Source organism: Carassius auratus, chromosome 20 (assembly GCF_003368295.1).
Source record: "Carassius auratus strain Wakin chromosome 20, ASM336829v1, whole genome shotgun sequence".
NCBI lineage: Eukaryota > Metazoa > Chordata > Actinopteri > Cypriniformes > Cyprinidae > Carassius > Carassius auratus.
The window spans coordinates 9,131,773-9,152,991 of record NC_039262.1 but is presented as its reverse complement, the minus strand read 5'-3'; the positions used below and the strand labels follow the sequence as shown (position 1 = coordinate 9,152,991).

General features: G+C 36.6%; 1 pseudogene; it reads right to left on the bottom strand.

The window, feature by feature from the left end:
* Positions 1 to 21,219, bottom strand: part of LOC113037909 (neuroblastoma-amplified sequence-like) — a 146,009-nt pseudogene that overhangs the window by 108,530 nt on the left and 16,260 nt on the right.

Sequence of the window (21,219 nt, the reverse complement as noted above, 5' to 3'; positions counted from 1 at the left end):
TGTCTTGAGTAAAATAAAGGGTTCATATTATGTCTATTAGGAACAGGAGGTATTTATGAGTATGATATCATTCAAGGACAACAAATGTTAACAGGACATCCTCATAACAGCATATGTACAAATTTGTGTTCATTTATTTTACAATAAAATATACACTATAATAAATACATTATAGATAGATAGATAGATAGATAGATAGATAGATAGATGGATGAATAGATAGATAGATATTAAAAATTAAAATAAATATATATATATAATTCTAAAACTGCATTTCATATGTGCTTGTTTTGATAGAGAAGTATACGTATGTGGTTTGACTTACATCTTGCTGGAAGATTTTGAGTGGGAGTGCAAGATCATCTTTGGCGAGGGTTACCAGATATTCTCTAAACAAAGTGGAAGCAGAGCCCACACACTGTCCTTCCCAGCGTTGCAGAAACAGGACAATCCACTGGAAGGAATTCCTCACATATCAATCCTCACTGGACTAAGACAGAGAAATCATGAAGTACAATAGAGTCGGTAAATGTTAAAAAACACAATACAGTAGTTTTAAAGGAACACGGAGTGGCTGAACTAGGTATTGCAGTTCAAATCAGTTCAAAATATTGGAGTGGTTATTTTTTTCACCCGGACCATCCTACTCAGACTGTCGTATGTGTGAACATACCTGGCAATAAAGCTCATTCTGATTCTGATTCTGATTCTGAAACAGGAACGAGCAGACTTGATGATAAATGAAATTAAATACGCTATGTTTTCTGCCAACTGATAACCTGAAGTGCCAAAATACAATTAGGTAAACTGGCAGTGGGCAGGTTTCACAAATCAAAACAAAAACCGATATTCCAGCCCAGAACGCACTTTTTTTTTTAAAGGAGAATAACTGACTGTAGCATTACTTTTCAGATAAACAAGTATATTATCTTAGCATGTTTCTTAAATATCTGCAAACATATTATGGTATTTGTAAGCCTTAGTAGAGTCAAAAATGTACATACAGCACCTTTAAACACAAAACGAGTAATTCAGAAGAATGGGCATGTTTCTGTTTTCCCAATTCCAATAAACAAGACTGGAGTCTTAAAAAGCTTCAAAAACATTGCCTTTTTGAAAGAAGAAATCATTCAGATCCTTTCAGAAGCGGTTTTTGTCTCCTTTTATGCTCCACAGAAGAAAGAAAGTTTGGGACGACATGAGGGTGAGTAAAAGCTGACAGAATGATCTTTTCTGATTGAATTGAGTGTTCCCTCAGAAAACATTAAAAGTATCACTAGCAAACAGACGCTAAGATGGCAATTCACCCACTCAAAGCATTTCCCCTTAAACGAGCAAATGAGTATTAAATCATTTTTAATGAAAGCATTAAATCCAAACAAGCCCGCTGGATGTGCTTACTGCAGTCATAATGAGACCACCCCTGTAAACACAAATCTAGACACACTCTCACAGATCTGTCATTTTCACTAGTGCTCTTTTATATAAAGAGCTGCTTAAATACACAGTATGTATGACTGTTGAGCGAAGCAGAGGTGTTTAAATCAATACACTGTGCTTACAGCATGGCTACTGACACTTCAGACAAGAAAAAACATTACACTATGTCAGTATTATATACAGACGGCGGTGATAAATGCCAACATAATAATACAAGTGTTGAAGGAGTCTGTAGACAGCAAAACAAAGAGAGAACAGCCTCATAACATACATTTTTCATGAGGAGGCGGAGCTTGTCAATGTCCCTGAGCTGCTGCAGCTCCTTTAGTGTGAGACTCAGGTCACATGATGTCTTGTACACCAGTGTCTCCATGGTAACCGGGTCCTCACACAGCACCTCCAGCCCAGGAATGTTCTGCACTTTTCCCAGACGCACCAGAGACAGAGCACAATCAACCTGTGTGGACCAATCAAAAAGCTGAAGCAATCTAATAGAGACGTGCAATATAAATAAGAGGGAAGCACTGTCTAACACATTCAAATAAGAATACAGGTTTTAGGAACTGAACTGTGCATAAAATATAGTTCATATATTTTGTATTTTAATGTATATGTTACTTAATTAATTGTTTATTTTTACTATAATTAATCTTTAATTTGATTGAAATGTGTCTCTAAGGAGCCTTTTAAAAAATACAAATAAAATAAATCATAATAATTAAGTAAATAATATAAATTGTATACAACAATATATATTAGTGGTGGGCATAGATTAATTTTTTTAATCTAGATTAATCTCACTATAATCTTGGAATTAATCTATATTAATCTAGATTAAAATGGCTCATTTGAATTCTGCCAAAGGCATTCAGAATATGTGTGCTACCCAAATAAAATAATGTAATAACACACTACTTTTTACTTCATTTTTATGAATAAGCTCATGTGGGACCATTTATTAGGAATAAACAGGCCATTAAAAAGGTCTTTCGCCATCATTTAATGATTCAGCTCCAAAATATTAACAATTTTTGTGTGTTGGTGTCCTACAACTCACACTGTTGATTAAAAAAAATTTAATCCATTAAAAGAGTGTGTACAATTGAGTGAAAATCTGAATCTATGAAACCTGTCAGACCACATCAAACAGAGATGCAAAAATACAAAAGACTGACAATAAAATCGAAAGAATGCTACAAGTAGAATCCCCTATCAGATGCGTAAAAAGTAGAACCAGTCGATGAAATCCCACCCGCCTCAGCGGCCCATCAATACAGTAAGCATCATGAGCTGACGATTGGTATTCCTCTACCAGTTGACAGGCAGAGCATGGTGCCAATCAATAGTGGATGCCTGCATAGAGGAAATGATTGCTGCTGTTTTCTCACCTGGTAGGAAACGAAACCCTTGACATTGGAGTTAACAAGAGCCAAACACCTCCGGAGCAACAGCCTTCACAATAACACAATACAACAAGCAGAGCTGCTTAACACAACACTAAATCAGGATCAAAAGCAGTACGTGTATTTGCCTTATAAACAAATGATTGCAAACAGCACACGTTTGTTTACGCACACCTGGCTTTGGTTGAACAGAAGTATTGATCTCTATATGCACAAACATTTTGCCATCGTTCTCAGCCATTCTTCCCTTCTATAAGGACCAAACAGGCAGGCAGAGCTCAGATGATCAGATCTTTTATTACATTAGATTTATTTTTCTGTCTTTTTTTTTTCAGTTTCAATCTGCTCCCAGGCACTGCCAGTCCTTTTTCCCTCACTTCACATGTCAGGCTCTTTCAGAGCAGCCCTTTCTCCTTGCTTTAACCTCTGTCCTGACAGAGTGATGTCTCTCCTGCTCTGTAGCTCTTCCTGAAACAGGCTGTGCTTACAGTTGAGTGATAGCAGTTGTCATAATGTTCATATTTTGTGAGGACAAAAAGTTTGAGACTAATCATACAGAAATTCAGGCTGAAAAACAAAGACCAAAAATCTTCACTTTAAATTAGACTGTATTTGGAATAACTAAAACTCTCCAGGTGGGATTACTTTTAAAATATCTACGCCCGATTTACTTAGAAATTCTTAAAAATATTGCTCAGTAGATTACTTTTGCACAATGTAAGCACATATTGTACAAATAAGATATTTTGAAATGCGTGTTTTTTAACTGCACTCAAAAATCTAATGCTAAAAATACAATTTATAATAACAAAAAAGTACTGAATCAGAAGAATTAAAATTAAAAGCATATTAAATAGAGGTCTCAGACTTTTGGACCCCACTGTAATTGCAGCTTTTAGTAAAATAAAAAGCATTTGTGGAACTGTGGAAAATCAGTGCCTTTTAGCGTTTCTTTTAAAGCAGTTCTTTTGGAAATATATATCTTTGAAAAGCATAGAAAGAAAGAAAGAAAGAAAGGACAGATGGAGGAAACGAGATAGAAAGACTCAAAAAAGAAAGGATGGTTGGAAGGAAGGTGGCAAAGAAATAAACTAGGAAAGGAAGGAAGAAAAGCATGAAACAGAAAGCAAGAAAAATAGACAGAAATAAAGACAGGTAGACAGACAGAAGGCAAAAGACAGAAGGAAAGCAGGAAATAGAGAGAGAGAGACAGAGGGAAAGACAAAAGAGAGAGAAAGAAAGATCCGTGAGTCAGATGTGCATCTGTATGTGTATCGGAGGAAGTTGTTTGTTTTTCAGCCAGATAAGGTGTCAGTCAAGCGAAAGTGCAAAAGAGAGTGGTGTACTTTGATACGTGTTTGAGTGTCAACTTCTGTCAGCGTGTGCACTTGTATACCTGGCGAGAATTGCTCTCTGTCCTGTGCCCTGGTCAGGTACCACTCAGTCAGCAGTCCTTGCACTCAACTTCCTTGCTTTAGCACCAAGCTAATTTTGCCACACCCACTTCTGAACACACCCACTTCATTTTGCCACACCCACTTCTGAAACCCATAGGTGTACATTTTGCCAGTTCTGACACCTGTGCAAAATTTCATGAGTTTTGGAGCATGTTTTGGCCCTCAAAAATGCGATTCAATATGGAGAAGACAACAAAGATGAAGACAAAGAAGAAGAAAGAAAAAAAAGTCTAAAAGAAAAGTTAATTTGGCTGTGTTTCTTTCTAGCAGATACGGCAGATGGCGAGAGACCACTGGTACGGCGTGAGTCCTGCAGCAGAGCTGTTAGCGCTCACAGGCCGGGGAGAGAAGGAAACCGGCCTCCAGCTGCTGAGTGGTGATGGATGTTCACTGCAGAGGCGACTGACCTCCATAAGAGAGAATGGGCGGAAGGAGGGTGACCGAATCCAATACACTAAATCTATTCTGTCACCCCCATTACTGGAACATTAGGGGGGGAAGTTGCAAATGCCCTTACTCTGTGCATCTCTCTCTCTCTTAACACACACAAACCTGTCCACTAAATCAGCGCACTCCCATACACACACACCAAAGCGTGTATAACCACCTACCTGACAAAAACATTGCTAGATTACAATATGTACAAAACAGAGCCGCACAAGCTCTCACCGGGTCCTCATCTCAGTGTAAGCGTAAGTGTGGAAGCTATTGCCTGTTTCCTCTGTTTTGATACTTTTCGTGTATATATTTAGAGTGAGCAATTACATCAGTCTTTCATGTCTGAGTTCTGAGGGCGTCAAAAGAGACAGCACACTTTTGGAGTGTGTCATCGGCGAACAAGATCTGTGCAAAATCCCTGAGGAAGTCTTACCCGACGCCACAAAAGCGTTCGGTGTATTAACGCCTTCAAATCTGCAAAATCTCATTTCTTCTTGCTCAGCTATGAAGTGTAATGGAAATTAAAGCTAAACTGAAGTCTATTTTTAAGACGGCTGTCAAAAGCTGCTGTTAAAAGTAATTATGACAAATCAATCATGTAATACTAGGGATGTTACGTACAGCTGTCTGCCACTCGTGATTAATTGCTCCTTAAATACAAATCAAGCTCAACAGAGTTTCTAAATGAAACCACTTTTTCCTCTTTTCAGGAAAAGAACAAATGACACTGAAAGCAGTGGCGCAGCACAGAAGTAAAAGTGTCGGGATGGACTTGCCGGTCACTTAGGTTGTTGCTGGTAACGGAGAGGTCAGTGATTCAATCTCTCCGACTGTCTTGGGATATCTGATGTTTGACATTTAAGGCTTCTGAGTTAAAACGTGTCTGCTCTTAAATATAATGGCTCTGTTACACATTGTTCTGGACTCAAATATCTGAGGTCTTTCGGAGTGAGCTCAGATATGTCTGTCCCGAAGATGTAGTCCCTGATTTTAATCGCTTACTCACTTCAGGATATGGCAAGAAATCTTTCTTTCTGAAAAGCTCGCCAGGAAAAATTCTGGCTGGCAATATATGAAACTTATTGGAAACACAAACGAGAAACTAGAGTTAAATAAACAATTATACATAAGTCAATTATGCCTGCACTTTATGGGACTTGGAAATTAAAATGTTGTAATTATTTATGGACCATCATGTTCATTCCAAACCTCTTTCTTTCTAATGTTTGAACACAAAAGAAGATATTTTGAAGAACCAAACAGACGTCCGTAGTAGGGAAAGAGATAATATGGAAGTCAAGTTTGATTACCAGCATTCTTCAAAATATCTTCTATGTTCAACATAAGAAACAAACTCATACAGGTTTGGAATGAAATGATGGCGAAATAATTATTACAGTTTTCATTTTGGGTGAACCCTTTAAAAGGTTTTTGTTGCTTACCTGCAATATTATACTGGTTTTTACATTAATGTTGCTATGTCACATTTCACTTGTGTGAGCTTTGATAATAATATAATAATCAAATTAAACAAGGAACGCACATAACTTTTATTAAATGCCCCATCTAGGTTTGATTAATTATCAGCTTGGCCATAAAGAGGGTCTTTCATCATCATTTACTGATAAATGGGGGACTTTTGTGTATGTGTCAGTTCAATCAATTCTTTTATTTTAGAATACATGCAACATTATACAGAAAATTAAAACATCATGCTGAATAAATGTGTTAATGTTGTTAAACTTAGAATGAAAAAGTCAACTAAATAAACCTTTAACCACACATTTGATGAATTAATTTTGACAGTCATACATAGTACCGTTCAAAAATGTTTTTTTTTTTTGTTTGTTTTTTTTATGTATTCAGCAAAGATCAAAGCTTTAACCAAAAAGTTATTTTTTAAAAAATTACGGTTTCTCAAAAATAACAGTTTTTAAGCACCAAATCGGCACAAAAATCTCACCGACCCTAAACGTCTGAACGGCTGTGTACATATCCCTTCAGTGTTTATTTTTAGTATTTTTGGCCCAGAGCCTGCAGGTAACCTCACAGCCTGCAGTTATTTCATAATCTTAAGGTCTCAAAGACTAAAGCACATATGGAAAAGGTGCACTGCAAAATGTCTCATTTACATAACCAACCAGTTTTAAACTAGCACCTCATTCGGTCATATAGCAGACGGTACCTAATAACCTCTTTCAGTGGACCCGTCATCTAAAAATGACCTTTTCCCGTTAGGCTCTTTCAAAAAGATTTATGTGGCTTTTGTTTATCCTGTTCACGGTAGATCGGCATCCTCTAATAAGTAATTCTTACCCTGCCTTAGGCAGAAGGTCGGAGTACTCGTGAGGAGAGGAGGTTCCTGGGAAATTGAAAAGAACAGCGAGCCGGTGCTGGAGCAGCTCAGAGCCGTAGTAAGTGAAGAGAATATCCAACTCTTGCACGTTGCTCTCCTAAGAGAGAGAAAGAGATGAGAGGAACAAGATTGATAGAGATAAATAATGAATAGATGATTTATGAAACAGAACTAACTACGGACAGCTTTATACTCTGCAGCAATATTTCCCACATTACAAACCCCCAGAAGCCTTTGCAATGGGCAGGTCGCCATATTTCAGACATCTACACTTTAAAATACTCAGGATAAGGAGGGGATCCATATTTTACGCCACACGCTAGCTAGCAAGGGCGCACACACTTATCTACAAAACTGTGAAATGGTGACTATAATTCACGCCGCAGGACCCCGTTACAGACGCTCGCGTCATGGACGGAGAACAAAGGAAGAAAGATTTACCCTTGCATGCGTTCTTGCTGACAGAACAATATTCTGATTGCGGAACCTCTTGAAAAACTCAGCATCAAATCGCTGCTCTGCCGCATGGGGTCCACCCAGAATCTCCTGAAGAAAAGTGATGTAACAAGAAGGATTAGAGACAGGGAGCAAGAAAGCAAAACAAGCATGAGAGTTCAGGAGAGGGTCTCGCACATATACGTCTGAGGTAAATCCTACCAGTCCACACTGCTGACATTTATCGCTTTGACATTTACAATTACAGCCTTTAAGTCGACAGTGTAAAACATATGTATGTGTGTGCTGTGCACTTGCACGTGTGTGTTTAATGTCTCAGAGGTCTGGTTACATTCAGAACTATTCCCATAGAAATCAATTACAGATGAAGATGCTGACAAAGGCCATCCATCACAATATGAGCAGGACATTAACTATGCGACAGGATGAAACAAAGACCCTCTCCTGCTGATTACTTTTAAATTGAAACAAAGCATTACGATATGAAGTCGTTCACACATTGATCATTTATTAAAAAAACGGTGAGATGAAATGACTAGATAACTGAGATAACTAAGGATCTAAAATCCTAGTCACGCCATTCGCTGTGGGTTTATGGTTTCAGGATGATCAAAGATACTTCAGAAGGCAGTCTGTATCATTTTACTATTAATTAATAACTGACCAACATCCAATATCTGCAATAAAATTGTTGTAATGTAAAAATAAGCAGGCTGTTTTTGCTACTCTACCTAACCTTCACATACAAGCATAAATCACATCAAGGGATTGAAATGACAGCAGCTGAATACTAAATAGGTGTTGACGGCGTCTAAAATTAACTATCTGCCAAAAGTGGGTGAATTGAGAAAATGTACTGAACATAAATATTTATGCGGACATGAAACACATATTCAGTAGAATATTTTTATTAGAGATGCATCCATAGGTGGAGTGTGAACCAACTCCAGGGTAAGGCTAAAAGCAGCCAAATGTTTTAAACATCATAAACACGTCTTTTAGATAAGAATCAGACATCGGTGTCATGTAGGCTAAATAAAATTTGGGACTGAATTTGACTGAAAATAATGGGACTGAATTTGTATTTAACATGATTACAATTTAATAAAAATGTTAGAAATTGATAAGTATATAACGTTTCCATTCCACGGTTATTCAAACAGCAAATAAATTATATATAGAAAGTGACATCACTAACATTGATTTATGGCGAGTTTTTGTTTAAAAAACAAACCAAAAAAAAAACTATCGTTATAATCACTGAAGCTGTATACACAGTGAAATTAATCTTTTACTTACATTGTACGTTCATCTGCGCTTCGTTGTTTATGATGGGAGAACTCGCAAGAGTCCGGAATTCAGTCACCGAACGCGCACGCACTCAACAAAACTCATGAGTTTGGACTCATCTGAACGCCTCTGATTGGCTATTGCATTCCTTAGCTCAACAGAATTGTGCAACACTGTAAAAATGCCTAAAATGAAATCAAGTGCAATGGGAGCAGATCTTAATTTAATGTCACAATCGACAATGTCTATTCATATACACTTTTTTTTAACAACCGACATAATAGATTTAAATTGTTTGTGCAGGGGCTTTTTGTACAATTTAGTGGCATTTTTGCCCCAAGTACCCATGGTGAGCCTTACACATTTGTTACTGAATGGTTCCACATTTTTGAATGAATCTAGTGAGTCAAGGATTCAGTAAACCATTCAATAAAGACAGTAGGCTGTGTCTAAAGCCTAGGCAGCTGACTTGCTGCCTCGCTGCCTCATGAGGCAAAAACTTTGCATGCAGCATTTTTGCATGGAGGCAACTCGTGAAACTGATTTCAGACAGGCTTCTGAGGCTATATGATAACTAAACTGGTGATAACTAAATTAATGTTTAATTACTGCAACTTTGAGATGCCATCTTTATCCGTCACTCAACTGTCATGGAATGGAACGCACAGGAAGCGAAGGATACATCTATGCTGCTTTCAAAATGTTATCAGAAGAAGGTACCTCTGGAGACAGGAAGTAATGCAGAATTTGGATTCGGACATGCCTTGAAGCCTTCCTGCCTTGGAATGCTGCCTCCGAAGACAGCATTTTATAGCTTTCGGACACAGCCTCGTTGCTGAATGAATCATCCATTTGAATGAATCTGTTGAATGAAGGAATAAATGACTCACTCATTTAAATGGTCAGTTTGGTTTCATATTTAAAACTATCATTGCATTTTCCCCAATATTTCTTAATTGTATGTTTAAAAATATTTAAAACATTCATCTTATAAAATTCTTTATGCATTCAAAAGTTTGCAGTATAAATGCATTTATGGCACCTCAGCTTTAACACACAGCACGTGTTAATAAATCTAATGCCACTTCAGATGTTTGCTGATGTTCTATGTTTGCTGCAGTGGAAAGATTTGAACGGTAACAGCTCTACAGTTTCTTATTATTCTAACTGAATTAATAAGGTTAGTGAAAAATGACAATTTGAGAAACAATGGGAAATTGATAAATAGTACGGCAACTGTTATTTCTACCTTTTTTCTAGTGACAGAGCGCTTTATTTTGAGAGTTGTTTAAGTGAGAGAACATCTATAACTTTGTCTAGATTGGGAGAATTGTAATGTTATTATATTTATTTATATATATATATATTATTTATTTTTTTGCATTAAAAAAAGTGTAGATTTTTGTCTATATATGCTGTCAATTATAATTTTTTGAAAGAAAATCTGAATTTTCTGCAAAAGATCTGCAAAAATCGGTGTTGGCAAGTAACACTTAGAAAACAATCAGAAATTGGAATCGGGCAAGAAATGTATAATCGGTGCATCTCTAATTTTTATTTTTTATTTTATTTTTATATTTATTTGTTAACCCTCCATCCTAGAACATTCCTGCATCTCACTCAATCATATTCCATTATCATTTATAGCACAATTGTTTATACATTTATTTATTTGCCAATTTGTAAATCTTTTTTTTTTTTTTTTTTTCTGTGTCTTGTCCTCTCTGTGTACTGGAAGCTTATGTCACTAAAACAAATTCCTTTTATGCGTAAGCATACTTGGCAATAAAGCTCTTTCTGATTCTGATTCTGATTCTGATTTTACACATACACACACTATATTAGAAACACTTGGAACTAGTGACTTAATGTCCTTTAAAAAGCTGTTCTTAATAGTTTTAATTTCCAGTTAAAATATCTAAAATCCCTTTGAAACAAGGTTGGGGAAGTCGTGGCCTAATGGTTAGAGAGTCAAACTCATAATCCAAAGTTTGTGAGTTCGAGTCTCGGGCCGGCAGTTATTGTAGGTGGGGGGAATGACTGTACAGCGCTCTCTCCACCCTCAATACCACCTCCCCGGGCACCACAGCATAAATGGTTGCCCACTGCTCCAGGTGTGTGTTCACAGTGTCTGTGTTTATTGGTGCGCGTGTTCACTGCTGTGTGTGTGCACTTTGGATGGGTTAAATGCAGACAAATTGAAGGTCACCATACTTGGCTGTATGTCATGTCACTTCGATTTAGTTGAAAAGCAATAGTGAATAAGATATTAAACTTTAAACTTTATTTTTAGAAGATACATTTGTAAAGTCTATTATGTCGGTGCACAGGCAGTAAAAGAAGGTGAAAGTCACCGGAACATTATAACAAAATGCAATTATATTAAAAACATATCTAATGCAGTGGTTCTCAAGTCAATTTATCTTGTTCTACAGATTTTTAATATTTTCTCCTGAAAACAAAAGTCCAAAAAAACTAATTAAAAACTCATTAAGAAGTCTTTTTTTTTTTTTGCAGTGTGTGTTGCCACAGTTTTGAAGAGGAAAAAAGTATACCAGGGAGATGACAGCGATAAATTCTAATTTTGGAGTATAGGCTAGATGTGATATGTAAATTAGGGTAGTATAAAGTGCTACCAGCTTAGTTTTCCCAAAACGGTTTTGGTCTGGGGAGGAAGAAAAGAGAAAATCCTGTTCTCCATAATATATCTTTTTAAAACCCAAACTGGTTTCCATTAAAGCCATATTCTGTAATTTTAAAGCTTTATTGATTTATTTTTATTGAATTTTTTCATAAGCGGCCAAGTGGTCCAGATAGCAGAGAAGCTTCGATCTACTTCTGCAGAGCTCCTTCTGCTCTAGAGTCAGTCTGGAAGAGCACAAGATCAACAGGATTAAGCATGCAAACACAGTCTTATCTGGAGTTTATCAGCATCCATCCACTTCAGAGAGCCACCGCTAATATCCATGAAAACGGTGTAATAAAATAAAGCTTCACACAATCTGGGGGAGGGGTGGATGATTTGACAGACATGTGCATAGAGGCTTACAGATTTAATGAAAGGCATTACAAGGAAATACAGGTGAATGGGGCGATTTGATAGTGGAGAAGAAAAGGGCTGCAAACAGAGGGAGAACAGTGCTGAAAGGGTAGTGAGCCATTATAGACCCAGATTAGGTCATCAAAGACAGGCTAATGTGAGGCGACCGATGCCTGATTGCCTGGATGCCCATGCGAGCGCGTGTATCAGTCAACTTGAGAATCCACAGAAGGCAATTACAATCTCATCTCATTCTCTCTGCATTACTGCGGAAACCTGAGCATCCTGTTGTATGCCAATGAGACACGCACACAAGCACAGATCATTTTGACTGAGTAAGAATATTGAACTGCAGGATGTTATCGCAATGCAAACTTGATAAAAGAAGATTGAACGAATAGCCTATGTATAAACACACTCGCTCGTGGACACGTAGCGCACGTCTATTGCTGGCCTACACACGCTAGAACGATTCTTTTCCAGTCGTTCAGATTGTAATGAAACTAAAGCAGAATTCAATGGCGTGTCAAGGGTTTATGGATGGCCTGAGTGTAGAAGCAACATTTTAAAAGTGCACTGAATCGGCACACAGCTGTCAGCTCGCCAAACAACTAGTGTGATGAAGGTCGCTTGTCTTTAAAAGTGTCAAAACTGACTACTGACATGGTCAAACTTGAAAAAAAGGGGAAAAATACTATAAAAACCATTTAAGAACTTGTAAAAGTAAAAGTCATTAGAATGATTGCTTAGCAGGCTGGTTAAGAGAAGAGAAAAGAAATAGGCTATTGATTTGCTTTGGAAAACAAAAAAAGAGGCAGGTTAGTAATAGGTGACATTCCAAACTAATACAGTTTTTTTTTTTTTTTACATTTAGACCAATTTTCCAACAAAACAAAGACTGAAAAGTAATTAAATACAGGGTTTAATCACAAAAACAGTTTCAAACACCACATCAATAACACAATTTACAAGTTGCATGCAAATTGACATCAAAATTTAAGGTGCCACTGATGTGATGCATTATTTCATTTCAATCAACACTGCGCTTTTGCCTCAGATGCCCTTTAACTCAGCAGTTTGAGGCTCTTCTGTTTTCTGGCCTCAAATTATCTATATCTATAATTTATATGCAATACAAGATATTTAAGGATTTTTAATTTGTAATAAAAAATATAAATGAATATGAATATTTAAATCTTATTTAAATGGGAGCTAGAGGTGTAGGCCCAAATAAAGTGTGAGAACAATGCGACAACAAACAATAAAGATGGATATATCGAAACACCAATCAGCATGCAAATTGTGCAGAAGCATGCAAAAACAGGCAAAAGCATCTTCACATCTTGTTCCAGCTTCAAAAAAAAAAAAAATTTGTTATTACAAGATGACATGCATTCAAGTCAGAAACATAATAAGAGGAAAATACTAAAGCAATAAAATCAAACTGAAGAATACGGTTCATGTATATAACTAATTTTCACGTAGTATTTAACAAAAAAAAAGTAAATCCTGAAAGTTGAGTGATTAACTTTACACTTGTTGTCTGGAAGCCAATCTGTACACATAGCACCAATAAAATTACTGAAATAAAAAAATAATAAAAATCATTCAAAATCATTCAATAGTGCAATAATCAAAGTATACAGATTAGAGCTATGTATTATTATAAATTATACTACGGGGCTGTTGAATGCTTGAGTGTGATTGGCTGACGAACGTTCTGAGGTGTGCAATTATTTTCTGGGAAACGCACGGCGAACGTAGTTCCAGGCAGCTCTCTTGACCGCATTACAGTTCCGTATCACTTCGCATAATAAAACCTTAATAACGCTGTCCTGACGATTTCATCAGTTAGCAACTTAAAGGCTACACATGACATTTCCAACTAGCGATGTAATAACAGCGCTGTTTAGAGACACAGTAGCAGATAAATGTTTAGAAATACACAGATGTTAGCCTAATTCACAATAGCGCTCTCTCTATCTTTCTCTCTCTCTGTGTTTTTCTGTCGCTCTCGCTTCTAATAACTAAATTAATAACTGCATTAGAATGCTATCAACATCTCAAGCCTCCGTTACCAGCTTTAAAACGACGTTTTGGTACTAGCAAAAGAGGCATTGGATGAGATGCGGAAGAAATAGTCCTACTCACATTAGCGATTTAAGTACAAAAACCAGATGAACCCATTTAATCAATCATCGGATTGATGTCCTGAAGTGTGGTAACTGTAGTATAACCAGAATAATTGTTCGATTATACAATTATTCCTTACTTCATATATTTCATTTTATATAGATCAGTGTTTCCGCAACAACACTACAATTCGTATGTCATCTAGAATTATGATATTTTTGGCTCCACTTGGCTAGTTTCATAGTTTCAGTAATATACTGTGCTTGTGACACGCAATTTAAATTATATTTACATTTTCCTCATTTAGGCTCAATAAAAAATGTATTATTATGCTCAAAAATTAAAGCAAAGACAAGCAAAATATTGTATCAATGCAAAACAGAAACATTTGTCCCCATTTTATATTTTATTTTATAAATAAGGTTTAAAATAGGCAGCACACATAAGCCTGAAATGATCTCGAAAACTGCTGCATGTTTGAAAGGAGTCCGTGCTGGAGCTGAATTAACTGCAGGAAGTGTCATTTTCAACTGGGAGAAAATTACTGTGAGACTGAAGCCTGATTGACAGGCAGACATTGTTAAGGAGAATCACTATCAAAATATGCAATGTAGCTGTGATAGTGAGAGAAGAGAGGAGCATTGAACTTTCTCTAACACACACACACACACACCTTCAGCGAAACCCAGCAATCTGATCGATACTACACCATTGCTATAATAGCGGCGTAGTTAAAAAGAAATTAACAGAATGATGATTGTCTTTTCTGTCGTTGCATTACCACAGCTGAACATCGGGTGAAATTAAAGTACACCATTAACGTCGCTCTCTTTCTCAATGTTGATGTGCCTGTCTATTTTCTCTTTCTGTCACTCTTTATCTCTTTTGCTCTCTTAAAGCTTTTGTTTCTATTTTTCCTTCTGTTTCTGCATTATTTCTCGGTTTTCTCTCGGTCAATCATTATTTCTTCTTTTGATGGAGGGAAAAGGACATCATGCATCATTCACAGAGACAGCCACTCATAAACAGCCATATTAACACGCACATTAAATATGCTGACTGCATACAAACAAACAGCCTGAGGAGTAAACACACAAACACACACTCTGGCGTCAGACCGCTGGCGGAAACGTACAGTAATTAAGCGCAAATTAGATACAGTTCTGTGTGATATGCATGGAGAGCGTGAGTTACGCTATGGAAAATTAGGCAATTTTGTCTGTGTGTAAACAAGTGTGTTTTGATTAGTGCAGTGTTAACAGCAAATGTTAGCCAATCTACGATTTTTTTGTCTATAACTTCCTCCCTAACGATTGTGTGAATGTTCATAATTTGTGCTCAGCAAGGGCTCTTTCATTAAAGGCCTCTTGGGCAAAGCACAACAGAGGCATAAATTACCTTATGCAGATTAGAAATAAATCTATAAACGGCTTTAATTTTATCCTGCTTCCCTTCCTCTCGCTTCTCTTTATCTGTCTCCTGCTCTTTCTTTCTCTCCCTTCCCATCTGTGCTGTCTCCAAGATCTCTTCCACTGAATTTAACTTCCTCATGAGGGTTATGAGAACATCTACTAGGAGTGGGTCACGTCACACAACCAACTAGTGCATTAGTAAGATCAACTAGTTTATCTGTATTTTATTTTTCTTTCTTTTTATCATTACATTTAGCGGTGGTGCTTTAATTAGTGCGCTGAGAGCCTGCTGTGCTTTAGCTCTTGGGCAGATTGCATGGTAAAACTATTCAGGATAATTCAAAAAGTTATTAAGTCGAGTTAAAAATAGTCCAGCTTTTAAACATGCCATGTAATCAAATTTGGAGTTTTGTGGCTATTATTATGTGACTAGTAGTTTTGTGACTGCTGTATGTGCTCGTGCAGGAGTTCTTAAACTAGGTTTCGAGGGTCCCACAAAGGGCATATGGGGGCAAAAAGGACTTTACCAAATATATTTTTGGATACATTTGGATAACTATGTTTATACATTTAAATTCACTCAAATAGTGGACAGAAAAATCTGAAAATATTTGAAACATCTGAATTTATATGTAAATATGTAACCCTGGACCACAAAACCAGTCATAAGGGTTTCAGATGTCCAAGTCCAAAATTGTCCAAATTGACTCCTTAGCAATGCATATTACTATAAAATTAGTTACTAAAATTAAGTTTTTATACATTTATGGTAGGAAATTTATGACATATGGAACATGATCTTTACTTAATATCCTAATGTTTAGGCATAAAAGAAAAATCTATAATTTTGACCCATACAATTTATTTTTGGCTATTGCTCCAAAAAAAATAAAATAAAAAAAAAAAAATAAATAAATAAATATATATATATATATATATATATATATATGGCATATATCAGGGTTTTTCCGGTACAGTTCGGTATGTGCTATGTTAATGGAAAAACTATACTTTCTAATAAAAAAAAGAGAAGAAGAATGTTCTATCCAACAACAAGCAACAGCACAAATAAGTACAATAGAGTAAAGATAAAAACAATAAACAGTGATTTTGCTTTTTTTTTAGGTAGGTCTAGCATAAGTTTTTAGGTACAGAAATTGAATAAAGTAATCAAATGTAAAACAGCATTGCATGTTGGACTGTGTAACTTAAAGATTATACTTTATTAAAGTTATAAAAGCTTTTTAATCAAGAAAAGTGAGTGATTTCTTTGTTGTTGCTGTTTGATTAATATAAAGACTGATACAGTGGCCTGCGTTCAGCCGGCTATGTCTGCTGTAGGATACTTACTAAGACGGACGTTTTGACATAATTTTGGATGACGATGGTGATCAGTGCTTTCAGGTCGGTTCCTTTCAGGCTGTACTGCAGGAGCTCTTTGGCCGCGTCCACATCCTCTGGAACCCGCTCCACACACTAATGCAGGACCCATTATCTTTTTTTTTTTTTTTTTATCTTACTCTATGGAAAAAAATAAACAGTTAAGAACTACTCATACTAAGCACCTATTTTGGTCATAAAAATGTCTAGGGAACCCTACACTTCAAGTACAAACAAAGTGGGGGGAAATGCTTGTGATTTGCATTTCAAAATGTTTTTGTTACAAATACTGTGGTCAAGGATTGACTTTTACCAAGTAGTCCTGAAAGGAAGCGATGCTGACTGTAGATGTTCTCGACTGTCTCTTATAGACAAGATCAGAATCCAGACCATATGCTTCAGCAAGATTGAGAACTTCTCCATGCTCCTCGTTATCAATCTGTGAAAACACACACACACACACACACACACACACACACAAATCACCAGATAAACTTCTACTGAAAGTGCTCAGTCTTATTTATGGTCCATCTAAAACTCATGGACCTGTTAATATTACAGCAATAAAGTAAATCTATTAAGAGCTGCGGTATCTCACAAAACGCTGTTTTGTTACTTTGAGGTTGACATCTTCATGCTATTTCCCGTCTGAATCCCTCCAGCATTCATCTTCCTCTCTCACTTTCATTCCACACTCGGAAGGTTTTGTGATGCGACTATATGTAAAAGGCTAAGCTCTTGAATATTAATGAACTTGGGCTGATGTTGCTAGGTACTGTTCAAGGTCTACGTACATCTTTGCAGCTCATCTGCTCATGTTACATGCATTGTTATGCTCGTAAAAAGGCTTACTTTATTTATAATGTGAAACATGAGGGTGAGTTTGTTTTGTTTAGTTTTTTAAAATGTCATACCAGCTTCTTTGGCTATTTTCAAGGCGAAAACCATACTTGAGTTAAACCTAAATTTTGGTGAACCATCCCTTTACAGAGTTCAAAAGTGGGGTCCCATAAGTAAAAATTCCATATATTTTCTCCATGACAGAATTCATTTTTTATGATAACTACATTACCCATGATTCTGCTAAGTAATCGTCATCAAAAAGAAAATAGCAAATCACATCAAAAGAAGTCTATAGCACCCACATTCTCCCAAAGAAGCACAGTGAATGGAACAAAGTCTCTGTAAGCTCTGAAAATACTTACATTTTATATAAGTTTGATGCTAAGATGTTTGGTGAGTAGTTTAGTAATAGGCATGAAAATATAGTCATCTGCTCATTATAAACACTCTACCTTACATTTCAGCCAAGTACGTTTGGTTGAGTGTGCAGTTTTGCTCCGTCTTGGTGTTATAGTACTCACCTCACTCTGGTAGTCCTGCTCTGGTGTGGTGGGCCTCAGACTGACCAAGAAGTTCTTCTTGATAACAGTGCGTGGTCGTTTTCGGGGAAGGGCGAAGCATTCCATCTCAGTCTCGTAGTACAGGCCCTGATTCACATATCTGAAATAGTGTGCCTTCGCCGTGAGCTCTGTCCGAGTCTGAGTCATCATCTCTATCGTCCTCTTCACCCGTCACGCAGCTCTCCAGAGAAGAGTGCTTATGGGCCTGCTTTACCTCACACTGGGAGGACAGAGAGAGACTGAAGGAGAGAGATTAAGAAGATTTGGTTGGTTGGTCTCGAGGAGAAAGAAAAGTTAATGAAACTTTCTGGAACAATTTTTTCGACTATTAAAAAAAAATAAAAAACAAGATTGGGTGATTTTCAATATCCACTTGGAAGACTAACAAACACTGTTTTCGCAGGACACAAACACATTTTTTCTTGCAGTACCTGTTTGTTTCTCTCTTTCTCACACACTGAAAAATCTATCAAACAAACTTCACACAGACGACACCGCAGCTGTGTGCTGCATTTCCCTACGGAGTGAGGAAACCGTCAAACCAACATCCAGCCAGAATAAAAACCGACATCTCTCTCATGTTCTCACTTTCCTTCTTTTCTCATCCCTCTGTACTTCCCTCCAGGTTCACATCACTCTAGCTGTGAGAGCTTTACATCAATGGTAGGCACCAAAAAACAATGAGGTGGAGATGGAAGAGATGAGATTTTTTCGTATCTGAGGATGAGGGGCAGTAAAGCACTTTTATGATGATGGCCTTAAGATAGAGAGAGAGTGTCTGAATGATGCGACTTCCTTTACAGAAGTAATTACTGTCATCAGCGGCTATGAATGAAAAGACAATGTTCTGGAGGGAGAAGTGTGTTGTCACTGGGGTTTAAAATAATACATCTTTCTTTTGACAATATTATATTATTGTTTAAAAGTTTGGGGTCAAAAGTTTGTTATGCTTACTAGGGCTGTATTAATACAAATAAAAAAATACAACAACAGTAGAAACCTTTAAAAGACTAAAATACCCATTTTCAATACATTTTAAAACTATATATATATATATATATATATATATATATATATATATATATATATATATATATATATGCAAATTATTATTATTATTTTTCCAAAGTCATTACAGCCCCTTTTTATGCATCCTTGCTAAAATAAAAGTATTAATCTTTCCAAAAAAGCCGGCCACACAACTTTTAAACAAATATATTATATTAATAAATGAAAGATGTCACATGATTTTGCGTCCATTAGCTGAGAGTAATAATTTTTTGGAAATCATTTAAATATATTAAGCTACAGAGACACTGATTTAAACTAGCAAGACCAGGATGGATCATAAAATACAGAAGTATGGCGTTTTTGTCAAACTTAATGGCCAATTAAAAAGCAATATTCATTATGTTTCTTAAATTTTCAACTGTCACCACAATCCTCACAAATATATCAGTAACATTCAATATTCACTGAGGAAAACCAATACAGATACAAAAGACACACCTCCAAACTGAGGAGCTCCCCATAATGGGCCGAGGTGACTGCGGCGAGGTTTCAAACCACTAGCAGGACTTGCCAAGTAAGAGAGAGCCCCAAAACAGCGGGCTAAAATCAAAGCAGTCTCACTCCACCAGCTCACATCTAGCAGAAACTGGTGCTGATAGTTATCTGAGAAGAGAGACAGAGAAAGAGACAGGTGCTGAGGAAGACAAGACAGAAAAAAAAATCTAAATATAATAAATAAAACATTTCACAGACGTTCGTTCATTTAAAAGTCACCATTCCACAGCTAAACATGATAGATGATTTAGAAACATCATTTTCAAAGAGGAAACGGAGAAAAAAGCACGAACCAAGGACAAGCAGACAGACAAGCTTTATGAAAACGTGTGATCTAAACCCACAATCAAAATGTCACTGCCTGAATTTAACGCCTCTCCACGAAGACACAAGACGCAGGGCTTTATTAAGGCATTCTTCTCCCTCCCACTGCCTCTGTCTGGACTCACTACATAATTAATAGGGCTAGGTAAGTGTAGGAGTAGATACACATCTAAAGTTGAGGGTCTGGCTACCTTTTATCTTCTTTCTCTTCTCCAGCAGAGTCTTCTTTTCTGGGTTGATCTCGTCAAATCCCGGCTAAACGAAAGCGAGAACAAGTAGGAGAGTGTAATAAAAGATAGCTAGGGGTGTTTTTTTCTGAAGTGACAGAACCCATGCTGAACAGAAAGTGGTGGGCAAATCAGTGGAACGTAGCAGCACGACATCGGAAGTTTGAACTTCAAGTGCCACAAAGAGAGATGACACACAAGCACGTATGCGCAAGAACAAATAAATCGTATTATGACATATTGCTGAAAGGTGTGTTCATTTCTGGCTGTGCCGTTGTAAGAGATATTAAAGCTGAAGTGTATAATTTTTCCATTTCAAAATATTTTCTTTTACCTAGTTTTGATTGTTAAAGTTTTACACAATGAAATGTTGAAAAATAGAAAGAAATATATATTTTTAAATGACATACACACTGTAATAACAAGTAATTAAAAGCTAATATATTCTATAAGTAGAGGGTCACCTCATGGAGGCAGCCATCTTGAAATCACATGACCAACTGAATACTTATTATCTTCGTAATTCTTCTTGGACACTTGTAAATAATCATGACTTTGTTTTTGTGTAAAGTTACATGCAGAAGGCTCGGGATAGATCTCTAAATATAGAGATTCTCGAACAAGAAAACAAAGTTGAGCAGGACTTGATTTTGTCCATCGGCAACTGACTGGATTGTTGATTTGTTGTTATTTGCTAATTGTTGCAATAATTATGTGAGTGACAGGTTGTTTCAAAGGGCACATGTCATGCCATGTCAGAGAACAGATACAAATATGTATTTTGATTTCATGGTAACTTTAATATGCAGAGCCAACCAGGTTGGCCTTTGTATATTGATCTGGATGAAAAATGTAAACACTTTCAAAACATTGGTTTGATTGAAAATGTTCCTC